Genomic DNA, 23,881 nt, shown 5'->3' with positions numbered 1-23,881 from the left:
CTACCTTCCCGGAGAGCTGGAAGCACGCCGAACTCAGCGCTCTACTAAAGAAGCCATCAGCCGATCCCACCGACCTCAAGAACTACCGCCCCATCTCGCTGCTCCCGTTTCCTGCAAAAGCAATCGAGAAGACCGTCAGCAAGCAGCTGGCCGCCTTCCTCGAGACGAACGGATCCCTCGACCTCTCGCAGTCTGGCTTCCGGGCCAACCACAGCACCGAGACCGCCCTGATCACAGCCACCGATGACATCCGAGCTCTGCTTGACAACGGAGAAACAGCGGCCCTCATCCTGCTAGACCTCTCCGCGGCCTTCGACACTGTCTGCCACCGTACACTAGTGCAGCGACTCAGCAACGTCGGAATCCAGGAGAAGACACTGGAGTGGATCATCTCCTTCCTCGCCGGAAGGACACAGAGAGTCCGCCTCCCCCCGTTCAGATCTGAAGCCACCGAAGTCATCTGCGGCGTTCCTCAAGGCTCCTCGCTCAGTCCAACCCTCTTCAACGTCTGCATGAGCCCCCTCGCAGACATCGCATGCCAGCACAACCTCAACATCATCTCCTACGCTGAGGACACCCAGCTGATTCTCTCCCTCACCAATGACCCCGCCACCGCCAGAGCCAACCTTCACGAAGGGATGAAAGAGGTAGCCGAATGGATGAAGAACAGCCGCCTGAAACTGAACTCGGACAAGACGGAAGTCCTCATCCTGGGATCCTCACCCTCCGCCTGGGACCACTCCTGGTGGCCCCCCGCCCTAGGCAGCGCACCCAAACCAACAGACCACGCACGCAACCTGGGCTTCATCCTGGACTCCTCCCTCTCCATGACCAGACAAGTCAACGCCGTCTCCTCGTCGTGCTTCAACATCCTGCACATGCTACGTAAGATCTTCCGGTGGATCCCCACTGAAACCAGGAAGACGGTCACCCAGGCCCTCGTCACCAGCCGTCTGGACTACAGCAACTCCCTCCACGCCGGAACCACCGACAAACTCCAGAAGAGACTCCAGCGGATCCAGAACGCCTCAGCACGACTCATCCTGGACGTCCCCCGTCGCAGCCACATCTCCGGACACCTGAGAGACCTGCACTGGCTCCCGGTCAACAAGAGAATCACCTTCCGACTCCTCACCCACGCACACAAAGCCCTACACAACCAAGGCCCAGGATACCTCAACAGCCGCCTCAACTTCTACGCTCCCAAACGCCAGCTTCGATCGACCGGCCACGCCCTCGCCGCCGTCCCCCGCATCCGAAGAGCCACCACAGGGGGACGGTCCTTCTCCTACCTCGCCGCCAAGACATGGAACTCCCTCCCGACCTACCTCCGCCTGACCCAGGACCACCTCGCCTTCAGGAAGCAATTCAAGACCTGGCTGTTCGAGCAGTAGCGGACCCCTGTCCCCTAGCGCTTTGAGACCCTCTGGGTGGGTAGTGCGCTATATAAATGCCTTGATTGATTGATTGATTGATTGAATGGTAGAGAGAGGTGAGATCTGTGGTTGAGAGGTGCTCCGTCGTGTTCTGGAGGAGCGTGCTTAGGTCTTCTTCAAGGTTTTTCCATGAGACTTGGGCAGTATTCCTGACCCATTTGGGAGGAGCTTGTTTTATGGGTTGAGTTGGCGCTGGTTGGTTGATATGGAAAAGAATTATGTGGTGGTCTGACCAGTCCACTGGAATGATATAGTCAATAGTGATAGTGTTTTGTCTGCAATGATTGCGTCGAGTATCGCTCCTCTGTGGTGCGTTTCTTCAGAGCAGTGTTGTTTCAGATCATTTTCTAGAAGAAGACTGTTGAGGGATTGGATGAGCTGGTTGTTTGTTTCATTCCATCTTATGTTGAGATCGCCCAGGATTATGTTGTTGAGCGCGCAGTGGGTGATTAGGTCAGAGAGCTGCACTCCGAATTCCTTGGAATTGCCTGGTGGGTGGTAGAGGAGATGGCATAGTATCGATTTATATGCGCATGATTTGATGTTGATTGAGTGGCATTCTAAGGAGCTGCACAGGCACGATGAGCTTTCCATGATCGAGAGAATACTTTTATGAATGATAGCTAAACCTCTGCTTATGACGGTCTTTGTGAGTTATTGAAAATCCGTTCGGCACCAGCATGTCCATGATGGGGACTGACAGGGTGTTGAGCCAGGTTTCCGTAATAAAAGCTATATCTAGGTCATGGGAGAGGATAGCTTCTGCTAATTCTGTTGCATGTTTGGAGGCAGATCTGCTGTTGATGAGCATGCATTTGATGCAGGGTTCTTCATCGGGCCTCGACTTGCTGGGTTGGGCTCTGGTTAGGGATGTTAGGTGTGCTGGGGGTCTGGGGATTCTAGGGGGGGTATTCCCTGCCCACTCCTGTAATTACTTGAATCGAGAACTTGGATGAGGAGATCAACATGGGGTCCTGTGTTAGGGCAGGTGGGGTCCCTCTCTATGAAGGCTGTGAGGTGATGTGGTCGGGGTTCGCGGGGTGGTCATAAGATGAGGCGAGTGTGATCTCTTCCCGGGGGGAAAGGGAGGGTTTTGCTCTTCTCAGTCTGTCTATTCGCTTCACTGTCTCTGGTTTAGTGACAGGCGGAAGCGATCTGGGGGAGTGGGGGTCAGGTTGGGAGGAGGCAATTTGGGCAGTCTGGGAAGGGCGGGGGTAGTGGGGTCAGCGGGCTGTTGGGTGGACACACCAATTTTGGCTAGGGAGGATAGGGTTTCGGTCAGGCCGCGGACCAGGGTTTCGAGCTGAGCTTCCTGAAGGGTGAGGCGGTGTGACATGTTTTTTGTTTGAGTGGGAGGAGGAAGGTGGAGGGAGCTCTGTGTTGGGGGTGAGTGTGCGCTTGTAGCGATGTTTCTGATATGGATCAGAGGAGGTGGGGGGAATTAACTCTGTGGTTTCAAGCTGAGCTTCATGTAGGCTGGTGCGATGCATCTGGTTATTAGTGTGGGTGGGAGGGGGAGGAAGGGTGTTGTTCTGCGTTGGGGAGGAGTGTGCGGACCCGTCTTGAAGGATGTGGGAGGGCGAGCCGCAAGTCACGTTATTTCTAGTAGGGTTCAGGGGAAATGGTAGAGCTATTTCTAGTTGGGTGATAGGCTGCGCTGTGGGAGGATGGGGAGGCGGGCCAAGAAGCCATTGTGAGTGGGAATGTGAATGGGGCTTTACTTTGGTGATCTGTCTATGATTGCTGGGGGCGAGGAGTTGGGCGGCTGTTCGAGGTCTCTCTAGCTGGGTATGTGAATGGGGCTCTACTCTGGTGTGCTGATTATGATTGCTGGTAGGGTGGAGTTGGGTGGCTGTTGGAGCTCTCTCTAGCTGGGTGATTGGCTGCGCTGTGTGAGTAAGAGGGGTGGGCCGTTGTGAATGGAGAAGGGAATGGGGCTCTACTGTGGTGTGCTGAATATGAATGGAGGAGGGGTAGAGTTGGGCGACGGTTGGCACCTTCATTGCGGGGGACGTTTGGTGGTGGTTGTCATTAGAAGGCGTGGGGGGCTCGGGGAGGGGGCTCAAGTGGGGTCCTGTGACTTGCTGGGATTTGGAGTTTACACGGTTGGGAGTTCCGCGCTTGTGGTAGGATAAGGGATGTGGTCCTCTTTAGCGTGAGGAAAAGGGAGTCAAAGAACTCAACGTTCTCATTTTTTGCCTGTATCAGGATGGTGCCATTCTCGAAAATGGTTGTGGAAATGAAGCCGGTAAGGGTCTGGTGTTTTTTGTAGGGATATAGTTAGGTTACGGCTGTGAACTGTGATGGTGGTTTAGGAGACTAGGAGGTGTGCGTTAAGGCTGTTGACCCAGTGGACGGGTCTGTCAGTGTAAAAGATTAAGTTCTTTTACTGCTGCCCTCTAGATGGGCAGTGGTAAATGTCAATGATTAGTGTTTCGGAGAATTGTCTGATATAGTGAAAGCGTTTTGACTGTGGGGAGTTAGGTAGTTCAGGGTTAGACATGGGTATTTGTCCGAATGCATGGCTGGTGGCATCTTAGCTAGGCTGAGGGAGGAGGCAAGCCTTTCGAATTTGAGGGGGGAGCTGCTTGATGCAGTGCAAGGAGGTGTAGTTAAAGGGGAGGGCTCTCTAGAGGAGATTATTCATACTGTAGAGTGCCCACGATCTCACCTCTATGGGGAGCATCGCATGCAGAGGATCCCGCTCACCTGAGTTGCTTGGTCGAGGTAGGCCTGCTCTCTGAGGGTAATCCCGGTCTTGGGCAGTGCTTCCCATGGTTATTCTTACTGTGGTCCCCGGTCTCACCCCTTTGGGGTGTACCGCGTGATGAGGCGTCCCACTAACCTGCTGTTGCTGGGTCAGGGTGAGTCTGCTTATGCGGTTATTCCAGGACTTGGGCAGTACTTTCCGACTAGGTGCTCAAATAGGCTGTTCCTTCCTAGCGGCACATTTGGTGGGATTCAATCTAGGGTGAGGCCTGCTAGATAGGACCGACGGGGATACAAACCACCTGCCAGGAGGGTGAATTATCTTGATGGGGGGGGGCGGTAGTGCTATGTTGCTCTCTAGGTGTATGAGCTGTTTGGTACCAGCAAAACGATGTGCTAGGCACTAGCAAATCTATGTATTCAGTGGTTTCAACAAATGGGCGGTCATTTTGGGGTCAGGCGGCCCCTGTGCAAAAATGTGGGTTAGGGGCTCTGCGTCCTCAGGAGTAATCGTGCTGAAGACGCCCTCTTTGCTATTGTCCAGCTTGGGTGGCTTTCCTCAGACGTGAGACCGTAAGAGCTGAGCCGCCGGAGGTGCATCACTTCTTCCTGGGGCTGTGTTAGCTTGATTGGAACATACAGGCAGTGAGACTCTAGTCCTCTCTGGATGTATAGGAGTTCATCAGTGAGTGTGTCCTTAGTTTCTGCTATTCAGTCTGTATTGGTGGCCATTTTGGGGTCAGGCGGCCCCTTAACAAAGGATGGAGTTGGAGCTTAACCTCCGATGAGGCTTTCTCGGTCCTGATGACCTTTTAGCCTGCCATGGGGGTCGTACTCCAAGTCAGCAAGCTTTTGGTGCTTTTTTCTGGTTTTAAGCACAGGAGAGCACAACGTTTGCTAGGACTGTTGCGGGGTGGCAGCCATTTTGAAGACAGTTGTTCCCGGTGCAGTGGTGCAAGATGGCGGTCAGTCGTTACCGATTGCTCCCCTGTCTAAACTACTTGGTCTTACTGACTGCTATTCCATTAAAGGGTTGGACCCCTCCTCTCTGCATTTTGGCGCTCTTCTAGCTGCCTCCGGAGGGGTCTCCGCTCTCCCCGTCTCTACTGGTCCCACACTTAATCCTAGGTCCGCTCTGGGACTCCCCTGGGTTCGGTGAGTGTAACACAGAAGCGCCTACCTTTATCGGGGCTGCGGGGAGGGAGGGCTGCACGCTCTGGTTCCAGCGAGCTCCCAGCCAGCTCTCCTGGGCAGTCCGATCTGACCTCAGAGCTTTTCCCTCGGGGTTCTGATGACTCTGGTGTCTGCTTCCTCCCACTGTCACCGGTGCAGACCGCAGCTTGTTTTGCCGGTCTGAATGGGGGGGGCTCAGGGTGGTCGCTCCAGGTCGGGATTTACACTCTTGTGATCCCTCGACCAGGAGCTCAGCCCAGCACTGCCCACACCTAAGCACCCTCTCAGATGAGCAATTCATCCTCTGACAAGACCATTTAATTGTTTTGCTTTACAGTCCAGATTTGGGTGCATGGGCACAAACAAGACACACTAGCCTCTTGGTGCAAGGTGGCCTGCATTATTAGAGTGAGGTTGGGCATGGTTAAAGTACCCATTCATTATGTGCTGTTCCAGTCTTAGGGTTTTGCTTTGTATTGTGGGACTTATAGTTCTGACTCATGTTATACATTCCACTACAAGTCCCAGACTACAAAGTGACCAGGTACTGCACATCACACATAGATTGAACAAACTTGATGGAGCTGGACTGAGCTGGGCAACATGTTACTAGGCAGTGTGGCTTACATGTATGTGATGTTTGACTGCACTTGAGAAGATTCCTACCCTTGCCCTTGTACACAGCTTCGTGAAATACATAGACATAGCTTGGTGCACTGCACAGCATGACCTTTTTACCTTTTCCCCATGTTGCCACTTACCCTGTAGGTATTGATGGTCCTCATAGCCAGCACTGTCCTATCTGGAATTCCTGCCACCAACTACCCTTGGTTGACAGCTGCCACCCACCCCTTCAAGCGGTCCAGCTCCTCCTGGCCCCTGGGTCCTCCTCCTCCCATCTGCACGGCTGCCCTCAGGTTGATGGCCTGTTTCTACTTCAACCTGCGCTAATAATTGGGCCAGCACTTCTTGCAATCAATCACTGTCCTCTTAGTTTGTCTAACACTGTTGACCTTGGCCACTATGGACTGCCAAATGCTCTGTTTCTTCCCTAATGGACATTTTGAGATGATAAAGAGTTGATGTTTGTGCTTTGTCACCTCTGTGATCAAGATGTAATTCCTTTGCTCACTGAAGTTACACTTCCTCTTTACCTGGGAGTCTGTCTGGACATCCTGCCTGGTGCTGGGGTTGTTGGTCTTGTTAATCTGACTGCTGTTCTCTGCTCCGTTCTCCATGTCTGCTTTCTGTCAGTAGCTTGTGTTTTGGTGCTGAGACAGAATATCGAGTTGGAAATGTCGACTTACACAAATATCAAGTTGGAAATATTGTGATTCAGACATATCGACAGCAAGAATATTGTGGTCTAGAATATTCAAATTAGGGTAAGAAATATTGTTTTTACAAACATAGAATTAATATTGTTTGCAAAAATAAAGGTTTTTAAAATATCGATATTTTTATTAGTTATGTATTTTAGTTTATCATTTAAATGTATGTTATGTATGTTTTTTGTATGAGGATTGTTTGTTTTTAATATATGGGTTACATTTTTTTTTTTTTTTAAAACCTTTATTGTACCTTCTTACAGTTACACAGCAAGTCGCCTACAACCCCGAGGGGCCGGCTGCTAAATGAAAAGAGATAGCAATGACAGCCTTGCAGAAATAGGGTCCATGTGATAAAGAAGCCACTGTATTGAAAGGCTCGCCACAGAAATAAATGAAGGTCACTAGTACACGTTTCATACAAGTTAAATGAGGTTTTCGTTTTTTGTTTTTTGATGAAAAAAATAAAAAAGGAAACAAAAGAACAGCGGGAAATCACAGTGCGATCATTGATAAATAACATTGCAGGATAGCTGTAGGAAGAGTCACCAGGACAGGATATGGTGCCGTGTGTTATCTAGGATCTATTGTGGAATATACAGAAACTGCCACCCCCCCACTTCCCTCCTGAAAGGACCCTTTACCTCAACCGCTCCCCCTCACTCCTCCCCCCCTCGTCATCTGAGTCCAGCGGATCGTCTTTTGGCAGTGGATCGCAAATGTCACCTCGGTACGCATTCCATGGGGACCACATCTTATTCCACCTGCCTGGACAAGCCCGACTCAAGTACACCGCCCTTTCAGTTATCATTGTTCTGTCCATATTCATGCCCCATTGTGACGTTGTTGGAAGGTCTGCCGCCCCCCAGCGCTGTGCAATGTCCCGCTTCGCTACCATCATTCCCAGTGTCACCCAGAGTCGACCATGCCGGGACAGATCAGTCGGTTCCCATACGTTGAGGAGACACCGCCTTGGCTCCGGTAGAACTGAGATCTCTAGCACCTGGGATACAGTACGCAGTATTTGTCGCCAATAATTTTGTATGCGTGGGCAGTCCCAAAACGTGTGAAAGAAGGTGCCCTCTTCCCCGCAGCCACGCAAGCAAAATGGGTGTGGTGTTCTATGGATGCGGTGTAGCAGTGTCCTCGTATAGTATACCCTGTGAAGGACTTTTAGCTGGACTAGCCTCATCCTAGCCGATATGCCCGCCTCCTTCGGAGAAGCCAGAGCCTCATTCCACTCGTACTCATCTAGGGCGCCTACCTCCTGTTCCCACCTTCCCTTGAGGGGAGCCATAGGATCTGGCGAATTGTTGAGGAGCTTACGGTACGTCAAGGAAGTTGCTCTCTCCACCATGAAGTCGGTCAGGAGGCGATCCTCCAGCGGGGAGGACTCAGGGAGAGTCGAACCGGAGGGGATGGCCGAGAGCAGTGCATGGCGGATCTGCACCTATCGGTATGATTCGTGCGGCCCCAGATCATATATTTCTCTCAGGCGGGTGAATGAAATAACATCCCCCCGCTCCCACATGTCCCCCACTGTGGAGATGCCGATGGAGTCCCAGAGGGAAAACCCCTTGCTAATTCTCAAGTTGGCCAAGGCGCGTGCGTCCCAGAGCGGGGTGAGTTTGGTGATCCTCCCCTTCCATCCTAGCGCAGCTGTCGCCGCGTGCCAGGTTTCCACAGTGAGTTTGGTGGGTCCTACAAGCAGTCTCAACTTTCTCCGATCATAAAGTGGGGCAAGTATGTTATTGATGCCCAACTGCGCCCTGTCTGCTTGGAATGCTGGGTCAGACTGTGGGGCGTGTAGCCACTGATTAATAGGCCTACGTTGTGCTGCCCAGTAGTAGAAATGCAGGTTCGGAAGTGCAATGCCCCCATCATACCAGCCTCTGCAGAGTTTAGCTTGAGCTATGCGTGCCGGCCGATTGCCCCACAACAGCCCGGAAACTACCGCTGCGACCTTCCTAAAATATCCCGCTGCCACCGGGAATGGTGTGTTATCTAGGATGTACAGAATGCGGGGCAGCGATTTCATTTTGTACAGCGCTGCTTTCCCCAGCATTGTTAATGGCAACCCTGCCCAGAAGGTGGCGTCCTGCCTGAGGCGCTCCAGCGGTGGTGTCAAATTCAGTCTCTTGTATTCAAGTGGGTCCCCCGTGACATGAATGCCCAAATATTTGAAGGAGGAACCAGCCAGTCTCAGAGGGCAGTCTGGCCCGAGTGTCGGGGTTTGACCCGCCAACACGTACATCTCCGACTTGCTCCAATTTATGGTGTAACCGGAGACCTTGCCATGCTCGTCGCACAAGTGCAGAAGGGCCGGAACTCCATGCTCGGGATCCGTCAGATACACAAGCATGTCGTCCGCATAGAGGGACAAGCGGTCTTCCCATCCCTCCTTCCATTGAATTCCCTTGAGCAAGGGAGTCTGTCTTATGCGATTAGCCAGTGGTTCCAGGGTGAGTGCGAAGAGCGGGGGAGACAGAGGGCAACCCTGCCGGGTGCCCCTTCCAAGTGGAAACGTGTGTGAAATGTGGCCATTTGCCACTACGTGTGCCACTGGTGCCGCGTAGAGTAGCTTTATCCAGGATATGAAGTTCGGGCCAAAGCCCATGTGAGACAGTACTTCGAAAAGGTAGACCCACTCCACCAAGTTGAAAGCCATCTTCGCGTCCAGGGCCAATATAACTGCACTATCACTAAGTTGATCTGCCCTTGCCAACACCCCATGAACCCTACGAAGATTGAGCGCAGTGTTTCTATGAGGCATGAACCCCGACTGATCTGGGTGGATAAGATCAGGCAGGTGAGCCAGCAGTCGGTTGGCAAGGAGCTTCGCTAATATTTTACTTTCTGCATTCAGCAGGGAGATGGGGCGGTAGGATGAGCATTCCTCCTGAGGCTTCCCGGGCTTCGGTATAGCCACGATCGTGGCCGTTCGCTGGTCCAGTGGGAGCTGTCCCCTCTCGCGGCATTCTTCATACATCTTAAGTAGATAAGGACAAAGGTCCTCAGAACGCGCCTGGTACCATTCGACCGGAATGCCGTTCGGGCCGAGTGCTTTTCCGGGTTTGAGCGCCCCAATGGCTATCCGTAGTTCGTCGGCGGTCAAAGCCGCGTCTAGGTCGGCCATAGCCTCCGGTTGTAATGTCGGGACATCTATGTCGCTCAGCGCACACTGGGCCATAATCGCAGTCACCTCCCTTTCGGGAGTATACACCTTTTCGAAGTGGGCCGCCAGTGCCTCCACTACCTGTTCGGGGTCAGTCAGCATCGTACCGTTCCCATCCTTCACCTGCTGGATCCCCTTGGAGCTACCCCCTCTCTTATCAAGCCAGGCGAACATCTTTCCCGCCTTGTCACCCACATCGTACACTCGATTCTGAGTCTCAGTGATATGTCCCTGCACTACGAGGCGTGCGTGGTCCGTGTATAGTCGCTGTTGGAGTGCAAGGTTGTGTGCTGTGTCCTCTGTGGGGTCAGCCTCGTGCGCGGTTGTGGCTGTGCGCAGTTGGAGCTCGAGTGTAGAGTGCTCAGCTGCCTGTTCCTTCCTATGCGCCGATATGGAGCTTATAGCCTGACCCCTCAACACAGTTTTATAGGCCTCCCAGAGAACCTCGGCGGACGCCACAGTCGATTCGTTCTCAACAAAGTATTGCTCCGTGGCCTTTTGAAGAGCCCTCCTAATTTTCGGGACTTTAAGGTAAGAGGCCTGAATAGGGTATATGCGGCGACGTGACTTTGTCTGGGTGGAAATGGTGAGAGTTAACGGAGAGTGATCTGAAATGCCTCGGGGGTGTATGTCTACTGTGTCTACTCGCTGTATCCCCTCCCCCAGCGCCAAGAAATAATCAATTCGGGAGAGACTGTTGTGAACTGTGGAGTGGAACATTTATTGTCTGACCAGAGGGTGAACATGACGCCAGATATCTATCAGTCCCAGTGCCTCTAGGAACCGCTGAAACCGGGAGGGTCCCCCCGGCAAAGCAGCTACCGGAAACCTGTCAAGCTGTGGGTCCGCAGCTGCATTAAAGTCCCCCCCCAAGATCACATCACTGTCCGGGAGAGATAACAAGAAGTCACCCAGGGCTGGGAGCATCACTGAATGCAGGGACGGCGGAACATACACCGAGACCACTGTCAACGGACGACCGTCCCACTGCCCCACTACCGCCGCAAAACACCCCTGATTATCAGCTTTAGTACTCAGTGTGATGAAGTGTGAGGATTTTTTAATTAGGACACCCGTGCCCCGTGAACCAGAGGAAAATTCTGAATGTACAATCATCCTATATCCTCTCCTGTCTAAGGCCTTGGTGGCCCCTCCCACCAAATGAGTCTCCTGCAAGAGTGCTATGTCTGGTTTATGGCGCTTCAGCTCAGACAGAACTAAGCCACGTTTCACCTTGTCCCCTAGGCCCCGCACGTTCCAAGAAAGTATTCGGAGGGCGGAGCCACTAGTTCGCGCCTCATCCAGCCCTACGGCATTAAGTTGTTCATCCGCCATCTTCAATCACACAACACACAAAACGTCCAGAAGGAATCAATCGCACCTGCAATAACACAATTCTAGTAGTAACACACTTTTCAGTTCTTGATCGACTTATTGGATTTCCCATGAAAAAGAACCAACCCCTCTCCACCCCTTCCCACCCTGCCTCCCTGCTTAACGGACCTACAACTGCCCGCCACCCCAACTTAGCAGAGCGCTTAACCCATCCCACAAACAGAGTACTTGCGCGTCGGGGGAGAGTGTCCCCCAAAGCAGGCGGCCCCCTTGCTGCCCTCGGGATGCCCAGGCCGGCGTCCAATAACGAAGTGGTTGAGCAGTCAATGCGTGAGGAAGTCACAGTCTAAACATTTCGCGGCCTGGGAATCTCAGCTGCCCCTGGCAGCCCCGGATAAGTCTTGCGTTGGCGATGCACTCGCGCTCCTTCTGGCGGACGTCTGTGAGCCGGACCGGCTGTCGTTCTGGGGCCTGTTGCGTTGTCGGCCAGACGTGCGATCCACTGTGCGCCATCCCTCCAGCCAGTCTCTTGCCGCCTCAGGAGAGTCAAAAAACCAGACCTTCTTATTGGCCACCACTCGTAGCCGGGCCGGGTACAGCATGGAGTACGGCAATTCCTGTTCGCGGAGTGTTTTCTTCACCTCCAGAAAAGTTCTCCTCCTTCTCGTGACCTCCGCTGTGTAGTCCGGAAAAAAGGAAATGCACGAGTTTTGGATCTGGATAGGTGGTGCCACCCTGGCCGCTTGCAGGATCGTGTCCCGATCCCTGAAGTTGAAAAGTCTCGCCAGGATCGGACGTGGGAGAGCCCCAGGCTTAGGTGTTCCATCGGGTACCCTATGGGCTCGTTCTACTGTGAAGAATTGGAGAGCCCCTTGGGGGCTAGCTGATTTTTGATCAAATCCTCCACGTACAAGTCCATGGCCCCTTTAGTTTCAGATTCCGGGACCCCCAAAATGCGAACGTTGTTCCACCTGGAGCGCCCCTCGTGATCATCCAGTTTGTCTTTCAGGAGTTTATTGTCAGCCTGCAACTTTTCCATCGCTACCTGTAGGTCCGAGATATCTTCTACCAGCGATTTGGCTACCACCTCCACCTGTTTTACTCTTTCGCTCATCTTCTGGAGGTCCGCTCGTATCAGGGTCACCTCGGTAGCAGTCGCGCCCACCGTTGCCTGAACCTGCGCCAGGGCGTGGAGGACATCATCCAGGGTAGCCTTCTTAGCCCCATCACTGTCTGCACCTTTGCCCAGCGATTTGCGCTGCTCCGACTGGGAAAGTGTCTGTTTATCATAGGCGAATTTGTCGAGCTTCGCCTGCGCGGCGGCTTGTCGGGGTCCCTTCCCCGCCATCGTGGCTCGACGTCGGGGCACTTTCGGTAGAAGGGTAAGCAGGCCGCCCTTTGACCAATGGCGCCAAGGCGTCTTGGCGGACAGACACGCCAGGCACAGTTTGCAAGTCACTAATGGCGTCTTAGACCCTTCGGCAGTGGGTCCGCATCAGCACTGGCAGACGAAATGCAAGATGGCGGCGACTACGCAGTGACTACCGAACTTCAGTTGTGGCAGTTCGCCGCCTTAATTCACTGCTCCGCCTCGACGCCGGAGAGTTAGAGCTAGAAGTTGAGTGACCAAGAGGGACCCGCCAGTCCGAAGGTCCGCTGGTGTCGGTCTGTGGTCGCAGCGGGCACCTCCGTTCGGCCGCGCCGATGAAGGTCCACTTCCGCCCGGATAGAACTCAACTCGACCACCGCGGCTGCACTCGTGCCACCAGGCCGCACTGCCGAGATTAGCCGAAGTCGTTCCTTCTTCCTCTTCCCGGGGCGTAAACGCTCCCAGATTTCTCCTGCAGCTGTCGTTCGGTCACCGGACCCAGGACACCCCTTCTGGGTTGATTGTTGAACGGATAGGCATGCGGATTGATGCGGGAAGCCGCCGCGCTACGGGAGCCTCTCTAGGTTGCTGCCGCCATCATCGGCTGCTAGCCGCGCCCCCCCATGGGTTACATTTTTAGTAGTTATTCATTTTATTTTATTAGAATTTTACAGTTTTTAGATCCGTAGCAGGTTGTGGATTTATAGGGAAATAGAGTAGGAAGTAATTTAATTATAATAAATTAATTATTGTTTTTTATTCATTTAATTTAGAATTTATAGCGTTAATTGTGGGAAGTAATTTAATTGTAATTAATTATTAAATGGATTTTAAGTAATATTAATTAATTAATAATTAATTATGGTAAGTGTGTAATTCTTTTTAGGTGCGGGTTGTGGGGTTTAAATGAGTAAAGGGTGGTAAGTAATTTGTTTTTGATTAATCCATAATTAGTTGTTAATTTATATTAATTAATTGAAAAAGAATGATGGAAATTGTTATATCAGTTTTAGGTGCGGGTTGTGGGGTTTATAGTGGTAAAGGGTGTGAGTAACTTATTTTTAATTAATTCATATTTAGTTGTTAATTTATATTAACTAATTCATTGATAAATATGGTAATTGTGGGATTTCTTTTGGGTGTGGGCTGTGGGGTTTATGGGGTAAAGGGAAGAAGAACGTCATTTATGTGTAATTAATTATTAGTTGTTTATTAAATAAATATATAATTACTTGAAAATTAAATACTGAATTTGTGTAAATAATGTTAGGTGTGGGTTGTGGGGTTTACAGGGGTAAAGGATGGGAAGTAATTTTTGTTTAATTAACTAAATACTAGTTGACCATTAATATTAATTAATTAATTCATTCATTTATATTTAATTAGGGTATTTGATTATATTTGTTGTGTGTGGGTTTTATTGGTATAGGGGTACAGTGTGGAGAGTAAATTAATTTTACTTACTTCATAATTAGTTGCTAAATACTATTAGTTTTTAAATTGAAAATAAGATTTAATTGTGTAATAATTATTTTTGCAGTGTAATCATAGTTGTGGGGATTATACAGATAAAGTGTCGGAAGTTAAATAAGTTTTAATTTGTTTTTTAATTAATATTTCTTTACTCAGTAATTCATTATATTATTTGAGGAAGTGCATTTTTTTATTTAGATGTAGGTTGTGAATTGCGTGGTGTTATAGGGTAGGAAATAAAGGAAATTTATGTAATAATTAATGTTTTTTATAAATACTTTTTACTAAAAAATATTTATTTGTTTGGAAATTATTTTTTATTTATTTAATATAATATTTGTAGGTATTTAAAAAAAAAATATATTGAATAATTTGTATTTGAATTTAACATATTTATATATTTTTTTGACAATCAACTATTTGTTTTCATAGAACAAAGACAAGATTACATTGACAGCACTGAATGCAAGATCACATGTTTGGCAATAGAAAACATCTGGTATGAAGTCACATGGTGGGTATGTCAGACGGACCTATGACAGCTTGACAAGGACAGGTGTCTCTCCTCTCAGGTCTCTTAACCCATCTGGCCTGCCCATTTTCCCCACACCCGATGATACTTGGCTGAACAGCCCCTGCCCTCAAATAAGGGTTTTTCTTTAGCAGTGCACCAGTACACCCGCCGGGGCCATTTAGCAATCATGGGGGAGTCCGGCAGCTCCCAGGCCATAGTGATGTCTCATTTGGCCACCACGATAGCAGTTCCCAGGAACAAATTGTCTGTCCGGGTCCCATCTAGACCATCAGTAATGCCCAGGAGGAGACGCAGGGGATCATGGGGTACTTGCCAACCTAAAATGTGTGTAAGTTCAGTTTCTATTTTTCCCAATACCTTGCGAGGCAGGGGCACGACCAGACCATGTGGAAGAAATATGCCAGGTGGTGCCTGCATAGCGTGCAGTCAGGTGACGCCTGCAGACCTGCTTTGTGCAGCCGGTCTAGAGTCAGGTATGCGGTGTGGAGGTAGTAAGTCTAGACAAGGCGAAGTCTGGCCGAGGTGGTGATCTGTTTGGGGACCATCAGAGTGTCCTGCCAGTCCTCCCTCTCAAGGGGGCCCAACCAACCCTCCCAGCGAGCCCTAATTGGGTCCACAGATTTGGGGCTGTTGTTTGTCAGGGTGCGATATATGCGCGATATGCCTCCCCTCCCGAGGTTCCCCATCATGACTTGTGCTTCTGGGGGGGCTGAATTCAGGAAGGCTTGTACCCATGGGGATGTTTGAACCGAGGGTGTGTCGAATTTGCAAGTGCTTGTAGAATTGTGAGTTGTGGAGGGAGATGTGGCTCTGTAAGTCCTGAAAAGATCGTATATGATCCGATACCCATACATCGCACAGCTGGGAGATTCCAATAAGGTCCTAGTTTATAAACCATCGCAATAAAGCCACTTCACCAAGCCATGTACCCTGCCAGAGTGGTGTTTGCTGAGTTAATTTAGTTTCCCAGCTTGTCTGACGCAAGGCCTAATGCCAGGCCAAGCCAAGAAGACTGTGCGGGTCACCGCTGGGAGTGCCTGGGGGACAGGGTAGCCGTAAAGGAGATCTTGGATCCAAGGGAAGTCTATGTCTCAGAGCTCGGTTTGGTAGGCCACCCCCCTGTAAACCAGTCATGGAGGACAAGTAGCCTCGTAGCTAGATAGTATAGGTACAGGTCAGTCATGCCCATCCCTCCATCAAAGGACAGAACACGGTCGAGGGAGATGCACGGTCTGCCAGTGCCCCATAAGGATTGTGTGATCATGGAGTCGATCTCTCTGAACGAGAATATTTTGAATGATGTATAAGAAGCGAGGAAGGATCATCATTTTAAATAATGCAACTCGCCCTAGTGGATTGAGTGGCAGGGCTTGCCAAAGACTGAGATTTGTCCTGGTCAGCTAAACCAGTGGGGTGACGTTCAGATCCAATTCCAAATCAGGGAGGAGGTCCACCCGTATGCTGAGGTATTTGAACAACTGCCATCTCATGGGGATAGTAGACTGCCAGTTGAAGCATTCCCTGGAGGGGTGGAGAAGAAAAAGGGTTGACTTGGCTGGGTTCAGCCAGAGGTCTGAGACCTTCTCAAAGTGCTGGAGGGACTGGAGACATCTGGGGCCAGAGTGGGCCGGGTGAGCAAGGAAGAGCAGCACGTAGTCTGCATATAATGTGATTTTATCCTCGTGCTGTCTCTCCCACGACCAGCCCTCTATTAAGTCATTGGCGCAAATAAGGCACACCAGGTGCACCATCGCCAGCATGAAAAGGAGTGGGGAGAGTGGCAAGCCTTGCCTCATGCCCCTCCATATTGCAAATACCTCAGAGAGAGAGCCATTGACAAACACCCTAGCCTGGGGGTTAGAATAGAGGACATGGACGAAACGGCAGAATTGTCGACCCATGCCCGTTGATGCAAGTACCTTGTTGAGATAGCACCAGTCCACCGTATCAAAAGTCTTCTTGAAGTCTACAAGAAGGAGCGTTAAGGGGGTGAGTGCCTGGCGAGTGCCAGGTAGAGGCGCTGTGTACAGTGTCTAGTGGCATGAGAAGGCAGAAAGCCACACTGATCTGGGTGGTCCAGAGTGGCGAGGAGTGGGCCTAGGCGTTGGGCTAAAACCGTGGCTTAAATTTTAAGCTCGGTGTTGATCAAGGAGATTGGTTGATAGTCTGCGCAGGACGGCGAGGGTGGCTGAGTTTTGGGTCGGACCACAATGTTGGCTACATCTGTCTCTGGAGGGAAAGCCCCGATCTCAACCACATGATGGAACAAGGCCGTGTGGTGGGGGACTAACTGGTTGTGAAAGGACACGTAATACACTTGGGGAAACCCATCAGGGCCCGGAGTTTTCAATGATGCCACAAGGGAGATCACCACTCCTATTTCTTCTGGGTTAAAGGGTGCTTCAAGCTAGCAGCTTTCACTGGTGACTGGCAGGGAATGTGGAACCCCAAGGGAATAAGGAAGTCCGTGAGAATGGTGCTCAGCAGGTGTGTGGGAGAAAAGCCGGCGAAAGCTTGTGCAATCTTCGGGGGGGTACAGCAGATGGGAACTAATGGGTCTTGGATTGCGGGAATGATCTGAGATGCTTGGGGGTAGGAGGCCAGCCTGTGGAGGAATCTCCCATTGTTGTCCCCCGACCCATACACCCAGGCGACGGATGAGCGCCACAGCTGTTTGGCCGACTCCAGTGCAATTTGTCACAGCCAGTTGCCGTTCTTGCTGCTTGTTTGGGGATCCGGTCAGGTCGTCTCCAACCGTAGTGCCTGTGCTTCAAGGAGTGTGAGGTGACCATCTTGGGTCCTGTGCTGCACTCGGAGGTGGCCCTTGGCCGCACCTCGGATGGTAGCTTTACCCGCTTCCCAAAGGACACTCGGTGATGTTACTGAACCCAGATTTGTGGGAAAATATTGTTTAAGCTCCTCTCCCACGGCCTTTCAAAATTCTTTGTTTAGAAGGAACCAGGCGTTCAGGTGCCCTATGGGGCGTAACCCAGCAGAGGTACAGACTAGATGTATGAGTACTGGTGAGTGGTCTGAGATTCCGCAGATAAGGATGGAGGCATTGGTCACACATTGACAGTCAGGGGCCGGCATAAGAATCATGTCAATTTGGGCGTGGGAATGGTGTGCCTCTGATGTGTTTGTGTGTTAGGGGAAGGTGGAATTTGCATAGTCACACTACGCAAAGCTCTGCAAAATGAATCTCCGCGGGCACACAGAATTCCGCAAACACAAGGAATAGCTTTTTCCTCCCGTTCACGATGCTTTTTTGCTGTTCTTGAACACTGTTTGCGTGCTCCGGGAATGATGTCCTTAGTGATGTCATTTGAGATGTCATCAGTGATATCATCAGTGATGTCACTGACCATGTCATGAATGATGTAATATGATGATGTAATATGTGACATCATCAGCAGTGCATTGCAGGCGCACAAGTTATATTTACCAGAACTAACTATAACATATTTCTATGGTTTTGCACGAGTGAAATGTCCAGCTAACTATAACACCCCTAAAACCTAGGTTTTTTTGTCTGTGAACTTCTAAGGTTTTTTAAATGCTAATTTCTAACTATAACGTCTCTAAAACCTATGGTTTTTCAGTGAATTTCAAAGCTTTTTTAAATGCTAATTTCTAACTATAACGTCTCTGAAACCTATGTTTTTTCAGTGAATTTCAAAGCTTTTTTTAATGCTAATTTCAAACTATAACGTCTCTGAAACCTATGGTTTTTTCAGTGAATTTAAAAAAAAATAAAGTTCTAGCGATTATAGTTCCATTCCATTCACAGCTCATTTGAGATGTCATGATTGTTGTAACTGACCATGTCATGAATGATGTAATGTCTGAAGTCATTAGCAGTACATTGCGGGGGCGTAAGTTATAGTTAGCCACCTTCCCTGTATGGTCAGCTAGCTGTCTCTGATCCACTCCCACCTTCTCTCCATGGTCTGTGTGTATGCCATTATAGTCTGACTGTTGCTCTCCATTGTGTATCTTGCTTCTAGTGCCCATCCTCCATGGTCATCTTGCTGCTCCTGCCCTGCCCCCTTGCCCCCAGCCCTCTGTTTCCATGTGCAGACCCCTATTCCCTCCCTTCTGGCTTGTCTGTTCCATTGTTATGCCTCTGATCTGTCCCTCCTGCCCTTTATGGTCCGTTATGCTGCAGATTTCTCTCCTGTCTGTCTATTATGGTCAGCTAGCTACCATTGCCTCTTTCCCCTCCGTTCTCTGTTGTCCATGTGCATGGTCCTGTCCCCTCCCTATTGCTTTCTATGGATTGTTGTGCTGCACTCCTGTCCCACATGCCCTGTGTGGTGATTTGTGCTGCTGCAAACCCTGAGGCCTCCCCTGTAGGGTCAGTTTGGTGCACCTCTCCATGTCCCTCCTGTCCTCTATTATCCGAGTCCATGTCCCTACCCCAATTCCTCCTGCCTTCCATGATCCAATGTACCATACTTGCTAACATTTTGAACTTGGTAAGAGGGAGATTTTGAAAAAAAACTAGGGTATTGATTTTCCCCTTTGACTTACATTGAAAAATAGGAGATTGTAGACAGGAGACAGATCAAATAAAGCTCATTTGGGCTTAAAAACATTGGAAGTTTCCTGGCTGAATAGTGTCCATTGGCATGTATGGTGGTACTACCCCTGCCTCTTCCTTCTGCCCACAATGGTCTAATATATTGCCACAGCCTCTCTTGCCAGTCCTGTATTGTTGGTTTGTTGCCTCTGCCCCCCTTTCCACTGCCCTCCATATTCTGTTGTACAGCCACTGCCCTTCCTGCCTGCCCAGTGTGGTCATATTGTTGCCTCTGCACCCTCCCGCCTGCCTTCAATTTTCAGAGTCCGTGCCCCTGGCCTCTGCCTCTCAATAGAATCTTAAAGAACAACTAGATTGCTAACACTCTATATTTATTAGAAAAGTGTGGAATGCCTGACGTCATCTTGATGTAATCAAAACTGTAATACCTAGAGCCTTTCCTTTAGGAATTACAAATATGAGAGGGTTTTTGTGCATCAAAATTATGGCTAGTGCTCTAAAAAACTAAAATGAGGACATATTTTCAGAGTTTTGAAATATCGACAAAGCACTTTTAAATTATTTGTTATCTTGATGTTTTTTATCCAGTTGACCACCTAATTAAATGTTGCACTTAGGGGAGAGGATGTGGTGTTACTTCCAGAGCTGCAGACAGGTTGGAATTTCTGTTCCAGCTTGACATTTTGCGATTCTGGTCAAATCACTTAATCTACCCATGTCTACAACCAAAATGAATTTGTTCTTGTGTGATGTAACCAATGATCATGTAAAGCACTCCAATACCTGACAAGTCTGCACTATATAAAACTGCAAAAGCACAAAAAATAAAAAGTGTTTTGCACACTTCTGTCATTGGGCTATATGTGGGCTATACATGGGTAATATGTGTGCTACAATTGGGCTCTTTTATCTCTGGGGGCCATCTTGGGAGATTTATTTGTTATGAAGTTTCCTAATTTCCTCATTTACAGCAGTCTCCTCAGTAGGAAATGCTTTCAGTTTTTTACTTTGATTCCGTCAAGAAGGTTTTCTTATATGTCACACATTTGGCATACATTCTAAATGTTAACACTCTAGTTGCTCATTAGATCACTGTATTAAAGCTACTTCTTACTACGGAAGTCTGCTGCTGGTATTAAAAGTGCATGTTTCAGTCTGCATGTCAGAATGTTTTAATGAAATAGAAGAGGATTTGAGAAGTCAAAATGTGCCCTAATTTTTCTTTCTTCAGCACTAATCATAATTTCCATGGCCATATTGACCCCCCTCATTTTGTTCCTTTTTAAATTAAATGTTTTAGGTGTTACCAGTTTATTCCAATCAAGATGGCTTTATGTGCCATACTTTTGTCCTGTGTAAGACTGTTAGCGCTCAGTTGTTCTTTAGAACACTCTGGGACATACTGTCATTGGGCTATACTTGGGCTACATCTGGGTGATATTTGTGCTACATTTGGGCTCTTTTTTCTCTGGTGGCCATCTTGGGAGACTTTATGAAGTTTCCTAATTTCCTCATTTACTACAGTCTCCTCAGTAGGAAATACTTCCTGTTTTTTTACTTTGATTCCATCAAGAAGGCATTCAGATGTGTCACACATTTGCCATAAATTCAGAATGTCAGCACTCTAGTTGCTTATTAGATCAGATCACTGCATGTCAACATTTTTTTATGAAATAGAAGAGGATTTGAGAAGTCACTCAAAATGTGCCCTAATTTTTCTTCCTGCAGCACTAATCATACTTTCTATGGGAAAATGAACCCCCTCATTTGATCCTTTTTAAATTAAATGTTTTAAGAGTTACCACTTTATTCCAATCAAGATGGCTTCAGGTGTGTAATATGTTTGTCATAAGTTAGACTGTTAGCGCTCTAGTTGTTCTTTAGAACACTTTGAGAAGCTGCAGTAGAACACAAAGGAATCAAGTCTCTGCCCTTGTTAGATGTACATGTTTTACTGAGAATGTCAAACTTCATTCTCACATGACTGAGAAAGATAATGTGAATGTACAGAAAATATGCTCTCAGTTTAGCTTATAGATCACCTTCCAAACCTCTGTGGGAAAAGCATGAGAAAATAGTTTTCTCTCAAACATGATTCATGATATCCCAGCAGAAGGCTTTTTCACATGGTAAAATCACCTTAGAACACACCACAATTCTTAAAATGAGTATGTACCATCAACATATGATTTATAATGTAACTAAAGTCTTAAAACCTTCTGTTAACTGCAATTCTTTTTAATGAGGTGCTATCATGTATATTGGTCCCAGGATGGCTGCCAACACTTCTTCGATGAAGTGCTGACAGCCAATCAGATCTCACAATGAGATGTGTGGTTAGGCTCCACCCAGATATATATTTATTTTTCCATTAATATTTAAAAAACTACTGAACAGATTTACACCATTTAACAAAAAGGGCTTTTTCTAAAGCAAGGGGCACATTTTTCCCAAATTTGGTGTGATTCCGTTCAGCAGTTGGGGCTGTAGCCATGTCTAAAGTTTTCTATGGAAAATTGCCCCTGCTTGCCGAATCACCCCGAAACTTTCAAGATAGAAGCGTACCGGAACTGCCCATAAGTTTTGAAAATTGTGAGAAGATTCATCAATCGGCACCAAAGTTAATGGGAATAAAATGTTGCGATTTTCCTATGGTAACTAGGTCCTAACAATAACTACCTACTGGCGACTGCTAGTAGGTTTTATATATATATATATATATATATATATATATATATATATATATATTCACTGAAAAAACCATAGGTTTCACACACGTTATAGTTAGGAATTAGCATTTAAAAAAACTTAGAAATTCACTGAAAAAACCATAGGTTTTACACCAGTTATAGTTAGATGGACATTTTACTCATGCAAAACCATTGAAATTCCCCTGTTATAGTTAGTTGTACTCACTATGACTCGCGCGCCCGCAAGCCACTGCTGATGATGATGATGATGAATACTCACTCTTTACTACTCTCTACTACTCACTCTCCACTGTTCTCTACTACTCACTCGACTACTTACTCTCTACTACTCTCTACTACTCACTCTCTCCTACTCACTCTCTACTACTCTCTACTACTCACTCTACTATTCACTCTACTACTCTTTACTACTCACTCTATGCTACTCTCTTTACTGCTCTCTACTACTCACTCTCTACTCTCTATTACTCACTCTCTACTCAATACCTCTCTACCTCTACCTCTCTACCTCTACACCTCTACCTCTACACCTCTACCTCTCTACCTCTATCTACACGCACACATATACACACATATATATATATATATATATGCATGTATATGCATATGCATTTATATATATGTATGTGTATATATATATATATATATATTTTTGTACAAGAAGGGCGGCACAACCGGATACTTTTTCAAAGTTACTTTATTTCACAACACTCCACCTTCGGGTCGAGCACACACTGGTGAGCGCTCTCGTGCTTTAATGGATCGGATTGTTTGGAATATATATATATATATATATATATATATATATATACATACACACCACCACGTACTTCCAAAGTACAGCTGCACTCCAACAATGATCTCCGCCACAAAAATAAAATAAAACCACTTATTTTTGTGGCGGAGATCATTGTTGGAGTGCAGCTGTACTTTGGAAGTACGTGGTGGTGTGGATGTGACAGGGTTACCTTGAGCCCTGACTTGCTGCACCGACGCGCAGAGTGTCCCGGTTTCCAGTCGAGGAAAGTGCAAAAGTATATATATACATACATATATAAACATATATAATCTGCATATCTATATAAATAGAAATATAAATGCATGTATACATATACATATATGCATACATAAGTCTGTTATTTACATGAAAGTTTGAAAAACACTAATAAAAGCAAATCTAACAAGTCACCTCACTACAAACAGAATGGCTTTAACTTAAACGAGGGCGAGATCTATTGCATTTTCAATGCTTGTTTACTTTGGTTCCATCAAGAAGGCATTCAGATGTGTCACATATTTGCCATAAATTCTGAATGTTAGCACTCTAGTTGCTCATTAGATCACTGTAGTAAAGCTACTGCTCACCAGGGAAGTCTGCTGCTGGTATTCAAAGTGCATGTTTCAGTCTGCATGTCAGAATTTTTTTAATGAAATAGAAGAGGATTTGAGAAGTCAAAATGTGCCCTAATTTTTCTTTCTTCAGCATAATCATAATTTCTATGGCAAAATGAACCCCCTCATGTTGTTCCTTTGCAAATTAAATGGTTTAAGTGTTACCACTTTATTCCAATCAAGATTACTTCAGGTGTGCCATACTTTTGTCATAAGTCAGACTGTTAGCGCTCAAGTTGTTCTTTAGAACACTCTGGGACATTCTGTCATTGGGCTATACTTGGGCTACATCTGGGTGATACTTGGGCTACATTTGGGCTCTTTTGTCTCTGGTGGCCATCTTGGGAGACTGCATGTCAGAATTTTTTATTGAAATAGAAGAGGATTTGAGAAGTCGCTCAAATGTGCCCTAATTTTTCATTCTGAGGCACTAATCATGCTTTCTATGGCAAAAATACCCCCTCATTTTGTTCCTTTTTAATTTAAATGTTTTGAGAGTTACCACTTTATTACAATCAAGATGGCTTCAGGTGTGCCATACCTTTGTAATAAGTAGGACTGTTAGAGCTCTAGTTGTTCTTTAGAACACTCTGAGAAGCTGCAGTAGAACACAAAGGAATCAACTGACAGTCTCGGTCCTTGTTGGATGTCCATGTTTTACTGAGAATGTCAGACTGAGAAAGATAATGTGAATTTACAGAA

The sequence above is a fragment of the Lissotriton vulgaris genome, chromosome 6 (assembly GCF_964263255.1).
Source record: "Lissotriton vulgaris chromosome 6, aLisVul1.2, whole genome shotgun sequence".
Taxonomy (NCBI): domain Eukaryota; kingdom Metazoa; phylum Chordata; class Amphibia; order Caudata; family Salamandridae; genus Lissotriton; species Lissotriton vulgaris.
Note: the sequence above shows the minus strand (reverse complement) of the source record.